This window comes from Triticum urartu, chromosome 7A (assembly GCF_056163025.1).
Source record: "Triticum urartu cultivar PI428250 chromosome 7A, HENAU_Tu73, whole genome shotgun sequence".
NCBI classification, from domain to species: Eukaryota; Viridiplantae; Streptophyta; class Magnoliopsida; order Poales; family Poaceae; genus Triticum; species Triticum urartu.
Window position 1 is genome coordinate 166,319,656 of NC_141879.1, and position 26,270 is coordinate 166,345,925.

Below are 26,270 nucleotides of genomic sequence, written 5' to 3' on the forward strand. Positions count from 1 at the left end.
CAGGCTCTCGGGCTTCAAGTTTGGCCGGAGGTTGCTTGGGTCCGTGAGCGACGACCATTAAGTGCTCGATTCGTGCTTTGCTTGGTTTCTGCCGCTGAGGCTTGACGTCCATATTCTTTTGTCAGGCTGGCGCCTGCGGCGAAGAGGTTGAAAGGGGCTCCTGCGGCCCCGCTTGGGGCGAGTCCACCTGCCGGGATGGCGCGTTCGTCCACTGAGGGGAAAGACGGCGCGGCTTGCGCCTCCCCTGCACGGTCGTCCTCGCGAGGCCGACTGGGACGCCTCGGCGAGGAGTCAGCCCCCGTGGCCCCGCTGACCCTGGAGTCGACTGTGCTTGATTCTGTAGCCAGGGCATCCAAGGCCCAGGGGGTTCCTTCCTGCCAAGCCGTGATCACGCCGCCGTCTTCTTCGCCTGCTCCGCCGGTTCCTACTTCTTCTATTCCCTCTGCCGCCGTCCTAGACCAGGTCGCCAGCGAACTGAGCCAGCTGCGGGAGGATCTTCTGAGCGCGGACCCTCACCTAGCGGCCGGGCGCCTGGAGTTAGCTTCTGGCTGGGCCCGTTCTGCTGCCTCCGTCCGAGCAGCGCTGAGCCAGGCCGTGGCGGCCTCCGAGGGGGAGAAGCAGGCCACCAACCAAGCCAAGGCCGCTCGCGGCGCTGCCCTGGCCGACGCTGTGGCTGCCAAGGCTCGCTGCAAGGAGCTGGGGGTCGAGCAGCAAGGCCTGCGCGACGAGCTCGCCAAGGAGGTCCACGGCCGCCAGGAGAAAGAGAAGGAGATGAAGGCTTGGGAGGCTGCAGTCAAGGACCAGGACATCGAGCTTGATGACCGCCACGGCCGATTGGAGACACTGGAGCGGTCGTTGCAGGCGGAGAGGACCGAGCTGGACGCCAAGGAGAAGGTCCTGGCGGAGGATCGGGTGGCCTTCGTGAAGATGGAGAAGAGGGCTCGTGCCGTGCTGAAGACGTTTTAGCGGCTTGGAGGAGCCGTTGGCTGGCGCGGAGGATGGCCCCGCCAAGCTGCTTCCCTTCCTGGTCCGTGCGCTTGAAGATGTCGTAGACGGCCTTGGCCCCACAGCCAAGGCCGAGGTGCGCGCCCTGTCTTCGGTGGCACTGACGCGTGTCCTCAGCCACGTCTACCTGCGCGACCCCAACGTCGACCTCGACAGCCTGCTGGAGCCCGTGAGCGGCGACCTTGCAACCGCTGCCGCTGAGGCCGTGAAAGGCCGAGCCGAAGCTTTGCTGTGGAGGTTCCACGCATTTAGCATCTTGCCCCGGCGCGGTGCCGCCAGCTCCGCGGCCCCAGGAGGCGGCGCCACTGGAGAGTGATCCCTTCGCGACTTTTGTCCTGCTTTTATTCCTGCAACATGCACCATGCCTCGCGGAGGCGTTTAAACTTGTGTTTGGCGTCGTGAAACAATCTATGGCTTGTAGTATTTACTTTGAATTTCCTGGAATTTGCATTTTTCTGCCCTACTTGCTCGCGCTCTACGTCGGTAGGGCCCGGCCCCGCGCATACCTCACCCAGCGTCAGCCCCGACCGGAAACCAGGACAGGACTAAGGAGCGAGGGGCTACGTGGCAAGTTAGGCTCCTGAGTCGCGATGCTCAGGAGTCCCCCTTGACGCACAAGCAGCAAGTAGGAAAGGGGGGAACGAGGAGTGGATTGATCGTTCTACGTCGGCAGGGCCCGGCCCCGTGCATACCTCGCCCAGCGTTAGCCTCAACCGGAAACCAGGACGGGACTAAGGAGTGAGGGGCTACGGGGCAAGTTAGGCTCCTGAGTCGCGATGCTCAGGAGTCCCCCTTGACGTTCAAACGGGTTTCCATACCTTGGCTCCGCTCGGGGAGCGGCGTGTGATGACCAGGTCCGAGGGACCTGGCTGGGTTGTGTGCGCTCGGGTAAGACCCGGGCATAGCCCCCATGGCCAACCCCCTCGCGCGGCGCTCCCGAGGGGAGGCGTTGCGATGGTGCCGGACACTGAGCTCTAGGCTCCCTGAGGTTGGTACGGCCGTAGGCCGCCCTCAGTTGTTTATCACCAGCGCGGAGCATAGCGCTTCCGTATGTGTACGGGCATAGCCGCTCCTCGGCAGTGTCGTCAGCCAGCACGGAGCATGGTGCTTCCACTGGTACGTGGGAGGGGGCTCCCCTCCGGGAGGAGCCTCCGAGGCATGTACAGCCCCGCCCTGACATGTGGCCGGCACGGTAGGGCTAGGAGAGTTGCATCTGGGCACTCGTGAGCCAGCACGGGACTCACGAGGCCCTACCTCAAGGCGGGTTGCGCCTGGCTCTGGGCCTTTATCAATGGTGTGTTCTTGTAGGGTGGTTAGAATGCAAATGCTCTACGTCCTCAGGTCCCGGCCCTCGAGCTAGCCCAGCCGCCGCTGGTATGACAGGTCGTGATGCCGTGGATCAAGGCCAGGGGGTGAGGTCTGGAGAGCCAGTAGGAGCCCATGAGTCGCAATGCTCAGGTACCCCCCTTTTAATGTGCAAGCGCTTTGCATGTGGGCGGAGAAGTCCGCGATAGGCAGCAAGTGAAAATTAAGCGCGAAAGAGCAAGTTCATTTTAAGTAGATGCGGGAAAAGAAAACGCCGCTGGGCCAGGCCCGAGCAGCTCGGGGATGCTGCAGCCCGAGGGGCGCCCCCAACAAGGTAAGTAGAGAGCATAAGAAAAACGGATACATGCCGCAGGAACGGACCCACGCGACCTGGGAATGATGCGGCCCTGTGGGCGCTCCCAGCTAAAACGGGACTTAGAAAGATGTCACCTGGTGCTGTTGAAGATGAAGTGATGCTGAAGAAGCGGGCGATGCGCGATGAAGAAGTCGATCCTCACGAGCCCCAAGGCCCAGGAGCCTCGGGAGGCTCCGGGTGCACAAGTGGGTTCCCGAGGGCCATCTCCATCTCCGCCAGGACTGCATGATGCCTGACCTCCTGAGCCTGCAGAATGCTCCTCAGCAGGCGCTGATGAGCGGCGACCGCGTTCGGCAGGCCAAAAGGCATGCGAACGTAGTTGTGAGGTGGACCCTCGCAACGCCCCACGCGTGAAGGCTAGAGGCGCTCCTGAGACGCGGCTCGGTTGAGCCCTGGTACGTTGATGCAGATGCGCAGCCCACCATCCTCGCCTAGATGTGGGGCCATGGCGGGCAACCGGCGGCTGCCGCGCATGACTCTCGACTCCTGTAGCTCCTGAGTGTTGCTTGCGATGAACTCCTGAGGGTTTGGTCTTCCTTGCCTTGTATCTTCTTGAGGGAAACATGCCTGGAAGCACCCCTCCAAGTGGTGCCTGAGCGCCTCCCTCGCGACCTTGGCAAAGTCAGTGGCTCTCCAAGAAAGAGCCCCCGAGCCCTTCCTGAGGTGGGCGTCAGGCGCGCCTTCCTATGCGAGAGAGGGTGGCGCTCCATGATTGGGCGCAGATCCTGACGCAACACCTCCGGAGGCGCCTGCCTCCTTATGGCTTCAGTCAGGCGAAACCTTCTTCTTCTTAAGGGTCGCCTCGGGAAGCCTTCCATTCCTGTGGTCCGGGTCTTTGATTGCTGCGGCTTGGAACGCGCGCTCAAGTGAACACACTGCGTCCCTTTCTTCGCAGGGTATGGTGATGACTCCACCGCTTCCTGGCATCTTGAGGACATTGTATCCATGGTGAGTCACCGCCATGAAACTTGGCCAGGGCTGGGTACCCGAGAATGGCGTTGTATGGCAGATGGATGTGGGCGACGCCGAAGTCGATGAGCTCGGTGCGGTAGTTGTTGCGCTGCCTGAAGGTGACTGGAAGGTGAACCTGCCCTATGGGAACAGTGGAACCATTAGTGACTCCTGAGAAGGGCTTGGTTAGCTGGAGCTGATCGTACGACACTTGGAGATTGTCGAACGTCTTGACGGACAGGACGTTGAGTCCTGCTCCACCATCAATGAGGGTCTTGGTGACCTGCATGTTGCTGATGACTGGGGAGCAAAGCATCGGGAGGACTCCGGCCGTTGCCGCGCACTTGAGCTTATCCGCTGAGCTGAACGTGATAGCGCATGCAGACCACCTGAGAGGGCGCATGGCCTCATGCTTGGGGAGGACTGCATTCACCTCGCGAGCAAACTGCTTGAAAATGCGCTATGAGGCTGGGGCCTGCGCGCCACCTAAGATGCAAGCGATTGCGCGCGGCTCCTGGAAGCCCCTAGCCCCCTCGTCTTGATGTTGGTCTTCGTTCCTCCTTGGCGGTGGCGGCAGAGGAGGAAGGCCTGTGTTGCCGTACGGGCGATCCTCACGAGGCTGATCTCTCCAGCCTCCCTCGCGAGGCTGGTCCTGCCAGCGATCCTCGCGAGGTCGGTCACGCCACCCTTGCCGAGGGCCACGGTCTTCCCATCGTCCACCACCTCTTCCTCCTCCTTGACCATAGCCCATGTCATTGCGCTCGGGCGTCGGCCGACACGTCCATCTCTCACGGCCCTGAGCTCTTGACATTCGTTGGTATTGTGGGTGTGGAGGTCGTGGTACACGCAGTACCGGCTGCCCTTGGATGACTCAGGTTGATCCCTGCCTCACTTGGTGTCTGGTTCCACTGCAAGCACGGCAGCCCCCTTGCGCTTCACGTCCTTGGCCTTGGGATTCTTCTCTTTTGGGTCAGCAGCCGGGAGTTCGAGGAGGGAAAGGCGCCCTTCCTCAGCCCTGGCGCACTTGGTCGCCAAGTTGAAGAGCTCCAGGGATGTGCATAGGTCTTCATGGATTGCTAGCTCCTCCTTCATCTTGATGTCGCGTACGCCATCGGAGAAGGCCGAGATGATGGCTTCTTCAGTCACCTTGGGGATCTTGAGGCAAGCGTTGTTGAAGCGCTGGATGTATTTCTGCAAGGTTTCCCCTTGCTACTGCTTGATGCGGCACAGATCGCTCATGGCCGGGGGCCGGTCGCGAGTGTCCTGGAAGTTGGCGATGTAGCGAGTGCGCATCTCGTCCCAGGACGAGATTGTACCAGGAGCCAGGTTCAGGAGCCAGGTGCGGGCCCCGTCCTTGAGCGCCATGGGAAACCAGTTCGCCATGACCCTTTCGTCTCCGTTGGCGGCTTCGATGCATAGCTCGTAGAGTTGTAGGAACTTCGCGGGGTCCGTGGTGCCATCGTAGCGAGGGGGCAGGTCAGGCTTGAATTTGCCTGGCCATGCGACACCGCGTAGCTCAGGGGTGAGGGCGTGGCAGCCTGTCGTGGCCACCGGTGCCTTTTGCTGGTGCTGGGCTTGTTCCTGGGGATTACCGCGCGCCGCCGCTTGGAGAAGCACGGGGTCTTGGCATGGAGGCGTAGGGACGCGATCTTGGCGCGCCAGCGCTGGGAGTGCGCGAGCACCTTCTTGGGGACGAGGGATCTCTTGGCAGCTCCTTTCTTGCTGCGCAGGCGCCGGACGCGCACGGTCTCGCCCTGGGGCTACGCACCTTGGAGCCAGGGCGCCTTCTTGGGGAGGAGGTGGTGGAGGCGCCTCCTGATCCCTGCCTCTTGCGCGGAATAGAGGGCAAGGCAGCGAGAGGGACGGCAAGGGGGAGCCCCCCTGCGGCGCTGACGAGCTTGGTGATGCGGGGGAGCCAGTCCTCGTAGAGGTCGTCGACGGGGCGGTAGTGCAAGAGCTCTCTTTCTAGGAGCAGCGCGGCGTGCGCGTCCGTGGGGGCGCGACGGGCGTGGGACGACGAAGCGGCTGGAGTCAGCGACGGTGTGGCGGTGCGGCCCTCCCGCCGCACCAAAGGATGCTGGGAGGAGGCCTGCTGCTCGTTCCCCGCCGGGCCGGTGGTGGCGTTGGCGGCAGGCGACGGGGAACGATGTGGACGTCCGCCGACAGGCGCTGTCTGGGCGACGCGGGTGGCGAGAGCAGCCCGGCGCTCGGCGCGAGCCCGACGAGCGTCAGCCATGGACACGATGGAAGATCGTACGTGAACAGTGGAAGAAAGATTCCGGCGCACCCCTACCTGGCGCACCAAATGTCGGATTTTGGGTTCCGGTAGACCCTTGAGGTTCGAACACTGGGGTGCGCGTGGAGATCTCTCCCCTACCGATCTGCATCCAATCTCCTCGCGTGATCTAAGCTAGAAACAACGAACAACACAAGGGACACAAGGTTTATACTGGTTCGGGCCATCGTTGTGGTGTAATACCCTACTCCAGTGTGTGGTGGGTGGATTGCCTCAGGGGCTGATGAGGAACAGTACAAGAGAAGAACAGCCTCGCGAGACGTGTTCTTGAGCTGGTGCGATGAACTACTTGGGTGAGTTCAGTCGCCTCTCTCTCTCTACTAGGGTTCTATCAGATCTCTAGCCGTCTCTATCTCTCTTTTTCGGTCCCTCCTTCAGGTTGTCCTCTACTCTATGGTGGCTAGCTCTATTTATAGAGGCCCTGGGCCTCTCCCCAAATAATGAGCGGGAAGGGCGCCAACAATTGGCCATTTTGAAGGGGAACATCTAGTACAAATTATCCTGACCAAAGGTGGTCTTCGGCTGCCAAAAGCTCTGGTGATGACGCCGTCTTGGGCTCCACGGTGACCTCCGTCCTGCCGCTCTATTGGTCTTGGTCTTGTTGCAGTGGAATGGTAACCTTTGCCCGGTGCCTTGGCCTGTGCTTGCCCCTTTGCACCAAAGGGGAAACAAGGACACTGCGCAGGCCGGCGCCCGCCTGGTCTCGATCGTCATGGCTTGCATCACGGGCTCCTGGTGAGGTATCCCCGCCTTGATCTCTCCGCCTCCTCGCAAGCCTGCCTGATGAGGCTGCCTCTAAGGAAGCTTCCGGTCGTCCGCCCCGCGTGGCTTGGCCCCTCGCGAGGGTCTTGAGCTTGAGCTGATGAAGATGGGCCGCGTTGGGCCCCCCCTTGAGCCACGTCGCAGGCCGCAGGAGGCAAGTCAGGGGACCCCCGTTCCCAGAACGCCGACACTCCTCTTCACCTTATCTCATATTTCTCGAGATATCATTAGTTTTTACACATGGGATTACTCCCGCAAGGGTCAATCACAACAAGTGTTTTATGAAAAAATGCATCTTGATGTTCCGTGCAATGCACGGATCTTGCTAGTACTCCTACACAAGACTAAGTTAGTGATGCTGGTATGTCTTCCATCCGTCGTTTCTGACCATTAGATCTACATCTAACGATTTTGAGGTAAGTTGTTGCCTTTTCTCACCAACATCCCACTTGTCTACCAATTTGCATAAAAACCCATAATTAGTATCTTAAAACCAACCACATCCCTCCTTGACCTCACCAAAACAGCCCAATGAATATATTCTAACTGAAACATAATATATCTCTAGTGACATATGTATATCAAAATTAGAGTGTTTTGTACCAAGTTTGTGAATAAGTATTATTCTAATTATGATTCGTTGCAACAGACATGAACATTGCAAGTATTTCCAACCATGCATTTTTTCCTAGTATTCCACAGTTTCGAGTTTTCCATCAAGATATTAGTCACTCATGGTTGATATTTACTTTCAATTATGTACACATATGCACTATGTAACTAGCCTTGCTTATTGGCTTCCAAAGCTTAACTTTCACTCCTACTTACAATATGTAGAGTATTTAACAAAAAACTACCACTTTCAACCAGCCCTAGGAAGAATCTATTGTACAAAAAATAGCAAAAACATACCCAAAATTTCTTAATCCACGCCAAAAACTACCTAGTACTCCTACCGATTAGGTTTGTTAAACCCATTTATGACAGGGTTGGCCCACACGTCCGTGCTGATGAGGCAGCTTAAACCAACACATTTTGTTTGACCGTTGACACGAGGGACCCACATCTGACCTTCTATCTTGTTATTCCGACTCAAATCATTATTTTTCCTGAACATTACTTCAAACAGTACTGATGTGTGTTCGTCGGTGGCACCGGTGATGATCGAGTTGGCCACCGCTCCGCCGGACGGGCCGGACACCGCGCTGGCCTCCGCACGGGTTGGCAGGCTGGCCCAAGCGTGACTCACGAGCGAGCAAGCCGTCGTGCTGGCCTTCCCTCGAGCCAGGTGGCTGGTCGTAGCGCGGCGCGTGTGAGCAAGCTGTCGCGCTGCCGTGCCAATCTAGCTAGCAAACCTTGCAGACAAGCAGCTGGACGGAGCTATCTTGGCTAGCTAGCGGCCGCGAGCACCGGACGGAGCTGGCATCCGCGCTGCCGCAACATGGGCTCCGCACCACCGGCGGTTTTGACCTCGCCTTCTACCGGCGGCGGTAGCTACATCCCATGGCCGAGGATGACTAGGTGGACAGGCCAGAGGTAGGAGGTCACTCGAGGATTTTTGTTGGTAAGAGCATGTACAATGGTTGATAAGGTAGTCTTATCTTAAGTCTGCCACGTATGCAAGTGGTAGTAGTTTCTTGGCATTTTAGTGGTTTCTTGCATTATTAGAGCAGGTACAATAGAGCTGAGTCAGCGGGCTATAAGAAATAAACTAGTATATTTCTACTTAGTTGGAGGAAAGAAAAGAGGAGAGAGATGGTAAGCGGGCTCTTCGTGAAGAGCCAGCTCTAGCACGTGCTCCTAGGCACTTTGTGAGAATGAGAAGTGGGCCACATAATAAAAAAGTAGTACACACTTTTGATCTATTATTGTACGTGTTGGCTATAAGATGGGTTGTAGATGACATGGCACTGGCTTATAGCCAGCAGCAGGATTTACTATTAACAATGCTCTTAGGGGTTTCTTGTAAGGAACAATGTATGTACTACTAGCGACAAAAGGTGATTCTAGGTTGCGTTGTACTCCAACGAGTACTACTAGTGGTTGCGGGAGTGTATACCTCATTTTGTGGGTTCGATCATGGCCGAACGCACGGCGGCCTTTTTTTAAATAGTACTACTACACTTTGCTATGAGCCAATATTTTACACGGGTAGTTTGAGTTTTGAAGTTAAACGGATGTGCGGCCCCACAATCTGGGTGCACTGGACAGCCTAGCCTCGTGAACGGGTTTTCCTTCCCAGCATCCCGTGGCTCGCGTGCTCGCCCTAGCCACACTTCGCTTGCAGCTTCCTCATCAGCTAGTAGCATATTTAAACTAGCGCCTCACAATTAAGCCCGAGGAGCCGGAAAAGCCTGGCGGGGCATTGGGAACTATGCAATATGGCTCTATACGTAAAGTGCTCTACAACTACTCTGTAGCTTGTGGCGTTGCACGCATGGACTTCACTCCATTATCGGCTCTACTATAAAAGAAATTCCTCTTGACGTGTTTTTTTGAAACGGAGGCAAAAGCTTTGCTTCATCTCATTCATAAAGAAGGAGCTACTAACAAAGTTCGATGAGATCCATTACACCTCCACAAATGGAAGCGAAAAGCCTAGTCTCGCTGTATCAAATAACTCAAATGTTCTTCCCCCGCAGTAACCGTCGCTGATAAACAGGTTGCTAGTGTGTGCGTGAGAGGAGCGGCTGAGTAGGCCAGCTACGTGAGAGGAGCAGCTGAATAGAGCACCGAGAGTACCCACTAGGCCACTACGCAGGTGTACTTCCCCTGCATTGATAGTACAGCGATGGTTCTAGAGAACAGTAGTACCCTCCACTTCGAACTGTAGCTCCTTGGCCCTGAGATTCAAGAGTTCAAAACTAGTGCACTATACTAGACTATACTAGAAGTACAATACATCGCACTACTAGTTGAGAAAAGTAGTACTAGTACTGCTGTAGTACGAGTACGTACTCCTCCGTCACATAATGTAAAACGTTTTTTGACACTAGTTGGCGTGTACAAAAAATGGCAAAAACATACCTAAAATTTCTTAATCCACGCCAAAAACTACTACCTAGTGCCAAAAATTTCTTACTAGTGCTATTATTTACAATATAATGCAATCCCATAACGTTCCATAATGCTAGTACTCCCTCTGTCCAGGTGCATAAGGCACCTAAGAGAATTTAGGATTTTCAAGTATATTAATCGCCCTTCATTAGTTAGCACTAATGACTCGTATGCCTACCCCAATGCACTTAACGTTTTCAGCTTCAAATTTATCTCCCTTCCATATGCAAACCAATCAGCCGCCTGTACCATTTACTTTTTCTTTGCATGCATGCAAGCTGGACCTAAAGAATTGTGTGAAACAATCCGTTAGCCTATGCATGGTTAGTCCTACCATCATTACACTTAATGCGGGATTAACTAGAGGGAGAGAAAAAAGTGATGAGCGTCCAATCAACATATGCCTAGTTCACAGTGCCATTTCTTAGGTGCCCTATGCACCTGGAAGGAGGGAGTACTAGTAGTAAATAATAGCATCACCCCTTCGCTGAGGAATGATCTACAGTTGGAAGGGACGAGGCCCTGCGGTTACTACGCTCTTATCTCCTCCTCGCCAGTTCCCCTCCCCCCGAAGTGAAGGCAGTTCGTCGCTGCTCCCATGGATTCGCCAGGCGGTTCTCCTCCTCGTCGGGGCTGGGAGACCTTGGACGACGATCCTGTGGGAGAAATCGCACGCCGCTCCAACATCCTCACCGCCGCAAGACTCGGTGCTTCCTGCAGCAACTTTTTCAAGACGCTGCTTAAACAGGCCATGCTTGTTAGTCTTCCACGCGTCCTCGAGGAGAAGGTTCTTCTATGGGACAATCCTTCGAATAGTCCACCGCTCGCTGGCCATGGTTGCACGTTCACTCCGCTAGAGTTGCCAACGTTGAGAGGTAGTCGGATTTTGTCCGATGAGCAGGTCAGTAATGGAGTTTGATCATGTAGTACTTAGTTATTCCATTTCCATCTCGTAATTTCTCCGCTGCCCATCGTCTTATATATAGGTCTGGGTCGGTGCCAATGAAGATTGGCTTGCATACCTCCGGCCGGATACCACCATCATTTTGCACAACATCCACAGCAGTGCGGCCGTTTCGGTAGACCCCTTCTCAACCATTGGGATCGGCCTTCCGGACTGGCTGGGCTTGAATACGTATGATAATGCCTACATGAGATTGAAGAAGATAGCAATTGCGGACCCGCCGACAAAGCGACACGGCTACGACGATTACTATCTCATCGCGGTGTTCGACATAAGGATTTCCATCAATGCAAGAGGCAGTAACGACAGAGGCTGGCGCATGTTGGCGGCGGCAGATTTGTACCCCCACACGTTCGAAGACGCCGTGCGCCATCTAGGCCGCATCTTTGCGGTGACAAGCCAGGGGACTTGTTTCATCTGGTTTCCATCCTACGGTACGGGAGATTACAAACAGAATGCACAAACGATCATTTGCATCCCTAGAAGTACTCCATTATTTTGCAGGGACCAGTCATCCCCCGATCAAAACAAGATCGCCGATCCTGGATGTGTATTTGCATTCGCGATTCGGTCTAACCTGGAACCTTGTAGCTGACTTTGGCATATTGGGATCAACTATCTTAGCAGTCGTTACCCACGGTACCACTGATGTGCAACATGGTCACACAATCCACCACGATCGGACCGTCACCATCTACCCATGTATTCCATTTTTAACCCTCTCGCCTTCTCTTTCATTGTTGTACTAGTAGTATACTTTGTAGTACTAGTAGGAGTACTTTTTACCTTTGAGGACGCGTATAGCTAGCTAGGCCCTTGAAGACTTGAACCCACTAGCTGCCACCATATTTATTTTTCCATGTCTTACTATCTCATCCATGTAGCCAAGAGTGACTATATATAATAAGCCGGTTATTTTACTTCATCTATACCGGAGTAGTACTATTTGTTGCACAGAATTACTGACCGCCATATTTGAGCACAACATTATTATGCATGGACCTTGACTATGTACGTCACCATGTGTCCAGATCTGGGATGCCGCGTGTACCAGATGAACGGCGCTGAGTTCAACCCCTGTGATGCTACGTGGGTGCCGAGGAACACTCTTGGAGAGTACTCGCTTTTCATCGGGGACAGCTACCCCATTGTGAAGCGGATGCCACCTTCCATGCACGACATGGAAGGCCTACCGTTCATGAAGCATGGTTGTGTCTTCAGTGCGCATCGCCGGATGAACGACATGCTGGGACACGCTATCCCTGATTTATGCCGCTTCAGCTTGTATGAGTCTCCATCGTGTGGAACCGGACTAGAAAGCTGCGACAATGATTCCCATTGCCCACCGCTATGGATCGTGCCATCCATGAAGAACACCTGGGACTGGAACCTGGAGGAGGACATGTAGCCCATCTATAACGTGTATGTGGAGTACGGTAATTGTGAACAGTAGTGCTGTGAATATATGTAGACTAGTCGTGCACAAATTTATCACATGAATTGGAGATGAACTTGTGTGGTATACTGGCATTTGTCCTTTAGAATTTATTACTAGTAAATGTGTTGTGTGTACGTGCAACTTGTGTGGTTGTTGAATGGTCTTCGACACGCTCTTTGAGAAAAAAGGTGGCATAGCTTTGGATAGACGTGACCTGGCGGCATCATACAGTAGCATTGTTCACTATAGTTGTAGTACACTCCTACTAGGACGACAACTCCTATAAAACCTTGCACTTGGCTCTTTGCCTCTTCGGGAGGTTCACCAGTTCGTACTCGTGTGAACCTTGCACTTGGCTCTTCGCCTCTTCGGAAGGTCCAACAATGATGATACTACAGTACAATATGCTTCTGGCAATCTGACACCGATTGAACTGCTACACGTCCACCGCGAGGGTGAGGGCGAGGGCGAGGCAGAGGAAGAGGGCGTTGTAGTCAAAACCCTCTCCTTGTCCTACGAAGCATCGCGTGCGTGGGCGAGGGAGAGGCGTAGTAAGCAAGCTTCTCCTCGTTCGGCAAGTTGACGGGACACATCAAAGCAGTACTAGTACTAGTAGTAGTAGTCCATACTGCGTCCTTTCCGATTAATATGGCTTAATTTGAAATGAGAAAAATACACTGGCGGTCAACGTATGTAACAATACGCTCTTTACGGTCACTATATATAGTTTTGCGGTGATTTTACGATCACTAGCTCATTGTAGAGCACCGTATTGCACCCTACTGACCGGCCACATAGTTGACGTGGCACTTTGTTGACTAGTTAAATTGTCACCTGGTTTCTGGATCCCACCTGTCAGTTGGCAGAGCAAAGAAATCAGTTAAACAAAACTTTACGCAGGCGTGACACGAGTCCAACCCTTGCGCGCGAACCGCCATGGCTGTGTATGTGAGTGCATGCACGTGTCCTCCCTCGGTCTTCCAACAAAGAGTGTACATCGGCTATAAAACAAAGAGTGTAGTACATGCTGTACATCTACACTTCCAATGCATTTAGCCTTTAATCTAAATCAATATTGATTGACTAATGCACCAACTTGTGCTGTAGGTATAGGCTACATGCCTACATGTCTATCCTTAATTACAACATGCAACAACCTTCATTTAATCTTCTTATCTCAATGGTCGCATGCACACATAAGTCTACTACTTTTGGGCGTTAATTATGCCCTGGTAAATGTGTAAATCTCTAAATGTACAGTCTTTCATGGACGTAGGGAGTAGGTTGAGCACTTGAGCGTGAGCGTGTGTGTTGCGTCGTGTGCTGTGTGTCGCATGGGTGCATGAGTGTTGCGTGCGTCCATGTGTACGTGTGAGTGTTGCATGTTGCATGCATGCATGCATGGGGCTTACTCCCTCCCATTGACATGTTCATATTTCAAGCTTCCTCTGTTCCCTCCATATGGTGATACTCCCTCTGTTCCCAAATAGTATGGAGTAAAAGCCTCCCTCTGTTCCCAAATACGGAGTATTTGTCTTTCTACAGATTTCAACAAGTGACTAGGTACGGAGCAAAATAAGTGAAGTGGGTGTAGAGGCATAGGGATACTGTAGAAAGGAAGTCCTCGCGATCCATTATTCCCCATCTCGGTCAGAGAGAACTATTCAACTAGTCTTCGCAGTGAAGTGACAATACACGCTGCAGCAGATGGGACACGTAATTAATAAGCTGAACCAGCGTGTTGGTGTTACTAAATCAGCCTTACCCAGTACTGCCATCTCTTCTTCTTCCTCCTCTCTTCCCCATCGTCGGCCGCACACAATTTAGCCCCGCTCACTGCTCGCCCGCCCGCGTCATCCTCCTTGATAGCTCGCGCGTACCGTATCCCCCCGCTCACTGCTCGGCCACACGAGGAGAAGCTTCTTCGCTCGCCCGCCCAAATCGACTTCCCCGCTGGCTCGCAGGCACCAAAAACCCCAATGGCAGAACCGACTGACACGTAGAGCCGCGATTGGAATTCCCTCCCCGATGTTCTCTTGGAGCAGATCTATAGTCATATGGACCTACTCAGCACCGTCCGTCTGGCTGCATGCTCGGTGTGTTTGTACCGTCTACTCGTCTGCAACCGGCCGGCTCTTTTCAAGACACCCTGCTTGCTGATGGCCGATCCTCGCAGGTGGCCCAGACACCGACTTGACGATCCTACGGAGGTTGCCGTGGTGCCCCTCGACATGATACCACTACCCATCCACCTGTCCTTCATGCGCGGCCACTACTAGGCGGGGATGAAGGCCAACTGGATCGCCCTCATCCACCACACCGGTAGTCCGTGGCGTTTCATGTATATCTACACCCAGCGAGAGATCACCCTTCCATCGTTGGATACCGCCGCCATCGAGCCTCGCGGCCTGCTGGACACTCCTGGCTACTACGCATGAGATGCGTCAAACTTTTGGCTCGACCTCTGTTTGCAGAAAGTTGTAATCTGCGAAGTGCCCACACCATCAGAAGACTACATGGATTACAAGCTCATTGCCTTGTTCAACAATGGGATTACTCTATGGAATCCGGTCGCCATACATGGTTATGGATCATCATCAATCCTGTTGAGGCAACATTTCTGTCTGATGCTATAGTGCACGATGGCATCATTTACTCGGTCGACACACAGATTGGATGCCTATACTGGTGGAATCTATCGTCGTGTAATTGTTCTATCTCATCTCATCTTTACCTTATGAATACGACTGCCTGTTCATTTGTTACAAATTTAGAATGCATAGCATGTCTATAACCACATCATTGTTATATGTTCCTCTCATTTCCTAGATTTTTATGATCACACATGTTATTGTTGGAGTTGATATGAGAACAATTGGCATCTAATGATTGTTAGAATACATATTATGAGCATAACATCATGATTGCTATATGTTACTCTCATTTACAAGATTTTTATAACAACACATGTTATTGCTTAGAGTTGATATGAGAACAGTAGTAGTAAGTGCTATGGTAGAATATGAGTAGGTGCTGTCATAGCTGTTTTCCTCTCATTGTTACATGATGTTTGAACCATGACATATTGCTAGAATATGAAAGCCATTGGCTTATTTTTTTAACTTGGGGTATGATTATGACCACGGCATTGCAATTCTCTGTCTATGATATGTGTCACTGTTATAATAATCTTAATTCCACACATACTCTGAACATGATTGTTTATTTTGTCCTTTTGGTCTCCAATTTGAATTGTTGCAGCAGACGCAAATGAGCTGGCCTTCATGATTCCAGGACCTGGAATCATACCAGCCGATGGGTGGTGGTCTATCACTCGTTCAGCTGACGGCGGTCATTTGATGCTCATTCGTACGTACCAAATTGACCAAACCATTACATCAAACCACATGCAGTACAATGCGTGGGGCATTCGTGACATTGATGGCTATGGCTGCTTCGTGTTCGAGAAAGATCCCAGCTCCGTTGGGCCAGGCATCTTCAACTGGAGGCAGGTTTACAGCCTCGGCAACCACTCCTTGTTCCTCGGGCTCAATTATCCGATCATCCAACCAATCATCGATCATGTCACCGGCGATGATTACTGTGCTATGCAACTTCCATTCGCGATGGGGGGGCTGTGTTTACACATCATACCATGGGTTTCATGAATCACCATATCCAGAGATTCGTCGACACAACTTGTTGCCAGATAATCTTCAGTGTGTGAAAGGCATCAAGCTTCCATGCGATGGATGGCTTTTGCAAAACCGACATGCGGCGATGTGGTTCATGCCAACAGCAAATATCCACAACTTGATTCATGCTGATATCTAGACTGAGCCATGTATTCTGCTGCTGTAGCATGACCCTCTTTTGTTGGATATTATGTACTGTTGTTAGTTTGAAGCACTCCTCTGGTTTGAAGGATAGATACCTTCCTGGGATCAAGTGCATCCTAACTCACCTGCATAGGATGTACTGATAATGATGATGGAGATGTTGTGTAGAAGCCATATTATATATATCAGTTAGGCATAAAGTGCGTACTTGTTAGTTAAACCTATGTATAAATTGTGACACTAAATACGACTAGTAAGTAGTACAGTAGCAGTACTAGTATACGTCGGTCAAATTATTCATCATGTCCACACATTGAATTGGCGTGACAAGACGCTGTGCGTGAGGTGACACAAGAATCCCGGTGGCGTGTTCGGGTATTCTGGACTTCAGATTTGGAGTACCACTTATCTGTCAAAATCTTTCATCATTCACTTAAAACAGTCGATTGATCATACATTGACTACCATATAACTGGAATTACCGATGCAAGTCGAAGAAGGATTGGCCGGTGCTGCCGACTGGCGTCAAGTTCAATCCCACGGATCAGGAGCTGATCGAGCACCTTGAGGCCAAAGTGAGTGCTGACAGCGCGAGATTTCAGTCTCTCATCGATTTGTTCATACCAACCATCGACAGCGAGCACGGCATATGCTACACCCAACCTGAGAAACTTCCAGGTAAGACATCGATCGGCCGTCTACTTGCACAAACATATTCCTTTGTTTATAGCTCTATTTTTCTTTTTAGACGCAGACCTGGTGAAGCAATTACAATTTGACAGTTAATAAAAAGTGAAACAAGTGACTGCAACATGCTAAAGATGTTATGAAAATGCCAACTAGGTACACTAAAACCTGTATTCCACAATACTGCAGGTATCACACTGAGTGGCCTAAGGAAGCATTTCTTCCAGCGCAATTCCAGGGCGTTCAAAAGGGGCACGTGGACGCATCGCAAGATACAGTCGGAGTGCGGCATGCACGCGATATGGCACAAGACCGGCAATACCTTGCCGGTGATGGTCAAGGGCCGGCAGACGGGCAGCAAAAAAGGTTCTGGTGCTGCACATCAACAAGAACTTTGACCAGTAGAGGACCAACTAGGTGATGCACCACTACCACCTCGAGGACCTAGAGCAAGAGAAGGAGCGGAGCTGGTCCTCTGCAAGATTTTCTACCAGACGAACACTAGGGCTAGGAGTAAAAAGCTTATAAGTTAGTTTGGTATTGGTAGTTGTACTACCTTGTCGTCCGCAAGTTGGTATTGTTGTTAACGATCTTTTGGTATGAACTTGCATTTGCTTCCAATCATCATGCCAAGGGTCGACGTGGATATAAAGCTGAATCATTTGTTTCGAAACAAATTTCCAGGCACCTGATTTTTATTTGATGGGTAGCATAAGCACCCGCCGTTCGAATTCCTAGTTCTCCAATTTTTTCGAAACAAGTGCATGCACTTATTATCATGATAAAAAAACAATATCCATGCTGCATCCCAGTTATCAGTCTGTACTTGCAGAATTCTCTCATTTATTGAGCATATATATTGTTTTTTTAGGTCGAGCAAGTTTCAACTGGGCTGTAGACTGCCCAGGGTTGGTTTTGTTTTTAACAGGCCCAGCCCATGATGACAACGGGGCACAAAGATCTAGCAGGTATCTATTGGCCTCTGGCCCACCAGCGTTAGTTATATTTTGTCTTACAACATCCGCAGGCAGTTTTTTTACTGAATCAAACACACAGCCCAGTTCTATTATCCTCTTGAAACGCATGTCCTACATCCGTTTTCTAATCTCTACCTATAGTTTTACTAGTTCATATACACGTATCATTATATTGAAAACACATAAAATTCCCTTTTCATATTTACATCCTTATTTTTGTTTTTTCCCACCCAGCGCTGATATTTTTACCACTGGTTTTCCCTTAAACCAACTCAATTGTCCCACGTCTTACTTGCTTACAAAAACAAAACGATTTTTTCACAAATAAATAAGTTCTTAAAAAATGTTTATCATTTCAGGATTACAACAGTTCGGACTCCACCGAAATATGAAAAATAAGGTTGAACTTTTTGACCGTGGTCCTGGGTAGAAAATGGGCTGTAATAAATTACTTAAGAATTAGCAAATGGGCTGCAAATTATAAAAAATAGCAAATGGGCTTTATGTTGTCTGCCATAGATTTGGAGGCTGACTTGTGGGCCTACTAAGTTCATGCGTACACAAGGTTTCTCAAAAAAGAAACTTAGTCAACAATCGACTCTACCAGCGTCAGACTATTAGATGTCAATCTAACATCTAACGGCAATCGTGCTTCTTCAGTCTCTGATTTTCCTGCCCCAGCCGCCCAAACCAGCAACGTCGGAACCGCCTGCTCCCGCCTCCCGTGGTCGGCAATGCTGCCGGGCAGTCCTCACGGCCCCATCATACTCGCATCCCTGGCGTGTCTATCCCTCTACTCACCCACACCTCCTGTTATTTTCCGGCGACGGCAGCCGATGCAGTCAACCCTTGTACTCTCCACCGCGTGGGCAGCCACTGCCGTGTCTTCCCCGGCTCCGTGTCGTTCCCTTCGCAGGCCTCGCCGTCGTCCACCGCCCTGGTGCTCTCGGCGCGGCGTGGTCAACAATGTCCATCCAACAGCCATAGTGCTTCTTCAACCTCTGGTCTTCTTGCCCCAGCCGCCCAAAGCAGCGCTGGTCGTGCTGCATGCTACTGCCTCCCGTGGCCGGCTGTGCTGCCGCAGAGGCCTCACCATCCCCATACCACTCCCACCGCTGGCCAGGCCATCCCTCCACTCACCCACTCCCCATGTTATTCTACGGAGATGGTAGCCTCACACCGCAGCCGAACCAGTGAACCCTCGAACTCCTCTCCGCGTGGGCATCCACTGTCGCGTCTTACCCGGCTCCGCGTCGTCCCCTTCCTAGGTCTCACCGTCGTCCACCGCCGTGGTGCTCGGCACGGCGTGGTCAATGTGGTCAATGACCGAGTTCCATCGGAAGAGTACTATACGTGGAGAGGCTGACAGCTGGGTCCACGGCAGCCGCAAGGAAGTGCCTCCTTATTACGCGCAAAATAATTATTCCTCCACCTGATAGCAGGGACCCACCGGACGGGCCACCAGTATTTAGCAGAAAAAATGTTTCCCCCCTGACAGCTGGGACCCACCGGACGGGCCACCGTATTTCACAAAAAAAATGTTTGCCCCTGACTGCTGGGACCCACCGGACGGACCACCCTATTTCGTGAAAAAAAACGTTCCCCCCGCTGTCAGCTCAGACCCACCGGAAGTGCCTCCTTATTATGCACAGAAAAATGAATACTCCGCCTACTAGCTGGGACCCACCATGGTGGGAGGCTGACTTGTGGGCCTACTAAGTTGACGGGGACGGAGGGCTTTGTCAACTTAGTCAATATGAACGATTCTAGCTCCAGTGACCGTACAATGTCCATCCAACGGCCGTCGCGCTTCTTCAATCTCTGCTCTTCCTGCTCCAGCCACTCAAACAAGCGCCGGCAGGACTGCTTGCTCCCTCCTCCCCGCGGCCGGCTCTGCTGCCGCGCAGGCCTCACCGCCCCACCATACTCCCATCCCTGGCCTAGCCATCCCTCTACTCACCCACACCTGTTGTTATTCTTCGGCGACGGCAGACAAACCAGTAAACCCTCATACAGTCATACTCCCCTCCGCGTGGGAAACAACTGCCGAGTCTTCCCTGCCTCCGTGTCGTTCCCTTCCTAGGCCTCGCCGTCGTCCACCGCCCTGGTGCTCTCGGCGCGGCCTGGTCAACGTGGTAAACGACCGACATGCATCTGAAGTAGACTGTACGTGGAGAGGCCAACAGCTGGGTCCACGACCGCACCTGACATCAGGGACCCACCGAAAGGGCCTCTGTATTTCGCGAAAAAAACGTTACCGCCGCTGACAGCCCGGACCCACCAGCTATATCTTCGCACGCAAGGAAGTGCCTCCTTATTACGCACAAAAAAATGAATACTCCCCCTGTTAGCTGGGACCCAGTATAGTGGCAGGCTGACTTGTGGGCCTACTAAGTTGACGGGGACGGAAGGCTTTGTCAACTTAGTCAATATGCACGATTCTAGCTCTAGTGACCGTAAGATGTCCATCCAATGGCCGTAGTGCTTCTTCAACCTCTGGTCTTCTTGCTCCAGCCGCCCAAACCAGCGCAGGTCGTGCCTCGTGCTCCTGCCTCCCGTGGCCGGCTACGATGCGGCGGAGGCCTCACCGCCCCTACTACTCCCACCATTGGCCAGGCCATCCCTCTACTCACCCACACCCCCTGTTATTCTGCGGCGACGGCAACCTCACACCGCAGCGAACCAGTGAACCCTCGTACTCCTCTACGCATGGGCATCCACTGCCACGTCTTCCCCGGCTCCGCGTCGTCCCCTTCCTAGACCTCGCCGTCGTCCACCGCCCTGGTGCTCTCGGTGCGGCATGGTCAACGTGGTCAAGGAATGGTTTCCATCAGACGTGGACTGTACGTGGAGAGGCTGACAGCTGGGTCCACGGCCGCAGCAAGGACGTGCCTCCTTATTACATGCAAAATAATTATTCCTCCACTTGACAGCGGGGACCCACCGGAGGGGCCGCCATATTTTGCGAAAAAAACGTTTCCCCCCTGACTGCTGGGACCCACCAGCGACACCTTCGCATGCAAGGAAGTGCATCCGGGCAAAACAACAAAACGATTCGCCCCCTTGACTGCTGGGACCCACCAGCTACATCTTCGCAGGCAAGGAAGTGCCTGATAGTCGGGACCCACCTGGTCGAAGCGTACGTAGCGTTGTCATTCTAGTCGCGAACGTGTACGTACATACTGGTCGATGTAGAGGCGCGCACGTAGCATGTACACGTACGTACAGCGGCCAGGGTGCAAGAAAGAAAATACGGCCACGTATGTGTACATACGGGCGGGGCCTCGAACGCCTACTCACGCATACGTATGGCCAGGGCTCGTGTACATGGCTGGGTCGGAACGGAGAAACAGCGTCGTCGTCGTGTTCATGGGGAGGCAACGGAATGCGTTGTGTTCATGGGGAGGCAACGGAATGCGTCGTGTTCATCGGGAGGCAACGGAACGCGTGGGAGCCAGCCGGCTGGGTCAGAACGGAATGCATGGTCGTGTTCATCAGGAGGGCTTGGACGGAACAGACGATGGAAACGAGGCCTGGCGTACCGCAGAACGGAGGAAACAGACCTCCTACGATCGAAACGGGGGTTCTGTTGATTGGGAGGGGTGTGGCGTACCGCAAAACAGAGGAAACGGACCTCCTACGGTCGAAGTGGGGGTCCTATTGATCGGGAGGGGTGTGGTGTACCGCAAAATGGAAAAAATGGACCTCCTACGGTCGAAACGGGGGTCCTGTTCATCGGGAGGGGTGTGGCGTACCGCAAAACGGGACTCCACGGGATACTGTTCATCTCCACCATCGCCTCCTCCAGCCTCCACGGGCTCCTGTTCATCTAGCCTCCACCGTGCGCTACTCCACCGGCTACTGTTCAACGACCCCTCCACCGTCTACTGTTCATCCAGCCCTCCACACCACAGGGTCCTGTTCAACCACCCCTCCACGGGCACCCCTCCACCGTGTATTGTTCATCCAGCCCTCCACACCACGGTGTCCTGTTCATCCAGAGGAAACGCCACCGCTCACTGTTCATCCAAAACCCCCCGCAACGCTCACTATTCATCCCAGAGGCAGCATCGATCGGCTTTAGTTAGCAGCAGTAGCGAAGGAATCGCTCGATCGGGTTCAGTTAACAGCCATTAATCGATCGCTCAGGTTCAGTGACGTGTAGCCTGCAGTGCAATCGCTCGGGTTCAGTTAGAGCCCAATGCCTCGCTCGGGTTCAGTTACAGCCAACGCCTCGCACAGACGCGCGTACGTGTACGATAGAAATGAGCATCGGTCGGCCCCCGACCTCCCACCGTAACCGGGAACTCCCCGAAATTTTCCTCCTCCTCACTTCTACCATGGTTTTTTCCGTCATGGACGGCCCAAAGAATGTCATGCAGCTGCGTCTCCGGCCCGCCCAGGACGAAAAGCCCATTTTCTATCATGATTTTTTGTCATAGAAGTAGGAGCCCACCACATCTATGATGATACCGGGTTTTTTCACAATTATCGTCATAGAAGTGTGAAAGTGCAACTATCCCTAGGTGGTTTTGGTAATTCATAACAACATATAGCTCATTGAGCTAATGCTATTCCAAGATGATTATTTCAGGAAAGCTCAATGATTGGCATGGCATGGATGTGAAAGTGGAACCCTCAAAATGCTAAGGACAAAGGATTGGCTAAAGCTCAAAAGCTCAAGACTCTTCATTTTATATTTTAGTGATCCAAGATCACATTGAGTCTTTAGGAAAAGCCAATACTATCAAGGAGGGATGAGGTGTTGCTTAATGAGCCTCTTGCTTCATGTGCTTAGTGATATGCTCCAAAACCCTCAACTACTTTCCCATATCCACATATGACCTAAACCCTAAGCCAAACTCGGTCCTACGGATTCTTTCTATCCGGCGCCACCGAATTTTACTTGTCATAAGCCACTGCCAAACCCTAGCAATTCGGTTCTACCGATAGGGATCTCGGTCTCACCGAGATGGGATTGCAAACTCTCTGTTTCCCTTTCATAACTTTTCGGTCTCACCGAAAGAGCGGATCGGTCCCACCGAGATTGCAATGTAAATTCAGTGTTTCCTTTTTGTAACTTTTCGGTCTCACTGAAAGAGCAAATCGGTCCCACCGAGTTTGCCTGACCAACTCTCTGGTTAGCTAATTACCAAATTCGGTCTCACCGAGTTTGTGTAATCGGTCTCACCGAGATTACGTTATGCCCAAACCCTAACCATATCGGTCCTACCGAGTTGCATGTCAGTCCCACCGAAAATCTCTAACGGTCACTAGGTTTACATTTTCGGTCCGACCGAGTTTGTTGATTCGGTCCCACCGAGATTGGAAAACTGTGTGTAACGGTTGGATTTTGTGTGGAGGCTATATATACCCCTCCACCTCCTCTTCATTCGTGGAGAGAGCCATCAGAACACATACACAATTCCAACTCATATGTTCTGAGAGAGAACCACCTACTCATGTGTTGAGACCAAGATATTCCACTCCTATCATATGAATCTTGATCTCTAGCCTTCCCAAGTTGCTTTCCACTCAAATCTTCTTTCCACAAAATCCAAATCCTATGAGAGAGAGTTGAGTGTTGGGGAGACTATCATTTGAAGCACAAGAGCAAGGAGTTCATTACCTACACACCATTTGTTACTTCTTGGAGAGTGGTGTCTCCTAGATTGGCTAGGTGTCACTTGGGAGCCTCCGACAAGATTGTGGAGTTGAACCAAGGAGTTTGTAAGGGCAAGGAGATCGCCTACTTCGTGAAGATCTACCGCTAGTGAGGCAAGTCCTGTGTGGGCGATGGCCATGGTGGGATAGACAAGGTTGCTTCTTCGTGGACCCTTTGTGGGTGGTTGCTTCTTCATGGACCCTTCGTGGGTGGAGCCCTTTGTGGACTCACGCAACCGTTACCCTTTGTGGGTGGAGCCCTCCGTGGACTCGCGCAACCGTTACCCTTCATGGGTCGAAGTCTCCATCAACGTGGATGTAGGATAGCACCACCTATCCAAACCACGGGAAAAACATCCATGTCTCCAATTGCGTTTGAATTCTCCAAACCCTTCCCTTTACATTCTTGCAAGTTGCATACTTTACTTTCCGCTGCCAATATACTCTTTGCATGCTTGCTTGAATTGTGTGATGATTGCTTGACTTGTCCTAAAATAGCTAAAATCGGCCAAGAACTAAAATTGGGAAAAGGTTAAGTTTTTATTTGGTCAAGTAGTCTAATCACCCCCCTCTAGACATACTTTCGATCCTACAAAGTGTCATATGTATGACAAAAAAAATTAGTTCGGCCCAAAATGTCACGGATGTGTCTTTTTTTTGTAGTGATGGATTCAATTTTTGGGCGACTGGCTCTATCACGTAGACATCCGTGAGTGCGCGCTTGCGCTCCATCTTGGGGATGTGGGTAGCGTATATCATGTTACCATTTTGATGTGAGGGGGAAACTTCTTCCGTCCCCTTGTGTTCGGCGGCCGGGGCTCCTCGTCGTCGTCTTCGCTTTGCGATCCCTTATCCTTGTTTTTGGCATTTAACTTGCCGGCCTATTTAAAAACCCAACAATTTCTGTTGGTATGATTGGGTGGTTTGTCTGGGGTGCCGTCAATCTGGCACGGACGATCGAGTATGCGGTCCAGGCTATATTGGCCCGAATTGTTCTTTTTGAACGGCTTCTTTCGCTGACCGGGCTTAGAGCCACTGAATCCAGCATTGTCCACCGTATCCTCGGTGTTGTCATTGTTATTTCGATGTTTATACCTGTTGCGTCGAGACTTGTCGTTGCTATTTTTAGCTTCAGGGGTGCTGGCGTCATTTGTATTGTTTTTGCTACGAGCCTCATTTTGGTCATCAGGAAGCTCCTGCCTATTAAGGTAGGCCAGGAAGGGTTCGGTCCATGTAGCAATAACGGCCATGATCTCATGAGTAGAGGGTGTTATTTCAGTATCCGAACCCCCAATGATATCTGTATTGTGTTCGGATGCTAGGGGCGTGATCAGGTTCGTGCTGGCGTCTTCGCTCTCGTCCTGCCATATTACGGATGGCTTGAAGAGCCTTTCCACAAAGGTATTAGGCAGGACGGGGTTGCGCTTGGTGCCTATGCGAGCGACTATGTCCGCTACTTGGTTAATGTCTCGAGCGACGTGATGAAATTCAAGCCCCTCAAACCGAGCCGATATTTTTAATACATCGTGTTGATATGCTGCCATTTTTGGATCTTTTGCATCAAACTCTCCATTAACCTGAGATATTGTGAGGTTTGAGTTGCCGCGCACCTCTAGGTGTTGTATGCCTATCGAGACATCCATGCGGAGACCATGTAGAAGTGCCTCGTATTCGGCTGCATTATTGGAGTCCGTATACATGATTTGCAACACGTAGCGGACCGTGTCCTCGTAGGGGATGTCAAGATGACGCCAGCCCCCAGCCCGGCTAGCATTTTAGAGCTGTCGAAGTACATTATCCAGTTGGAGTAGGAACTGTACTCTTTAGGGAGCTCGGCTTCCGTCCACTCTGCAACGAAGTCGGCCAGCACCTGAGATTTAATAGCTCGGCATGGCTTGTATGTTATTTAGAATGGTAAGAGCTCGATGGCCCATTCAGCTATGCGCCCAGTGGCATCCGTGTTGTTTATAATGTCATTAAGTGGTACTTCGGATGCCATCGTGATCGAACACTTTTGGAAATAGTGCCAGAGTTTTCGGGATGCCATAAAGACCACGTAAGCTATCTTTTGGTAGTGAGGGTATTGGGATTTGCATGGTGTAAGGACCTCCAATACGTAATAGATTGAATTTTGGATGGGGAATTTTATGTCCATCTTCCCCTCGCTCGACGACAAGTACAACGCTCACTAACTGGTGAGTTGCGAAGATATAAAGCAACATAGGCTCGCCAACACTTGGGGCGGCTAGGATTGGGTTGCCTGCTGATAAGGTTTTTATTTCTTCCAATCCGGCTGTGGCCTCTTTCGTCCATTCGAAGCTGTTGGTGTTCTTAGCAGTCTATAGAGTGGTAATGCTTTTTCCCATAATCTGGAGATGAAGCGGCTCAAAGCCGCCATGCACCCTGCTAGCTTTTGGACCTGCTTTAAGTCTGTTGGTGTAGCCAATTGCGACAGGGCTCGGATTTTAGTTGGGTTTGCTTTCAATTCCTCTATGGGAGACAATGAACCCTAGTAGCTTTCTGGCTGGAACGCCGAAGACACATTTTTCCAGATTGAGTCGTATGTCGTATGTTTGGAGGTTGTCAAATGTGAGGCGGAGATCATCCACCAATGGTTCGACGTGTTTAGTCTTGATGACTACGTCGTCCACATATGCTTCAACTGTCTTGCCGATTTGTTTTTCCAAGCATGTTTGAATCATTCGTTGGTAAGTGGCACCAGCGTTTTTAAGCCCAAAAGGCATAGTGTTGGAACAGAAAGGCCCGTACGGGGTGATGAACACCGTCGCGGCCTGGTCGGACTCCATTTTAATCTGATGGTATCCGGAGTAAGCATCGAGGAAGCACATTGAGTCGTGCCCCGCGGTTGCATCAATGATCTAGTCAGTGCGGGGTAAAGGGAAAGGGTCTGTAGGGAAAGCCTTCTCGAGGTATTTGAAATAGATGCAA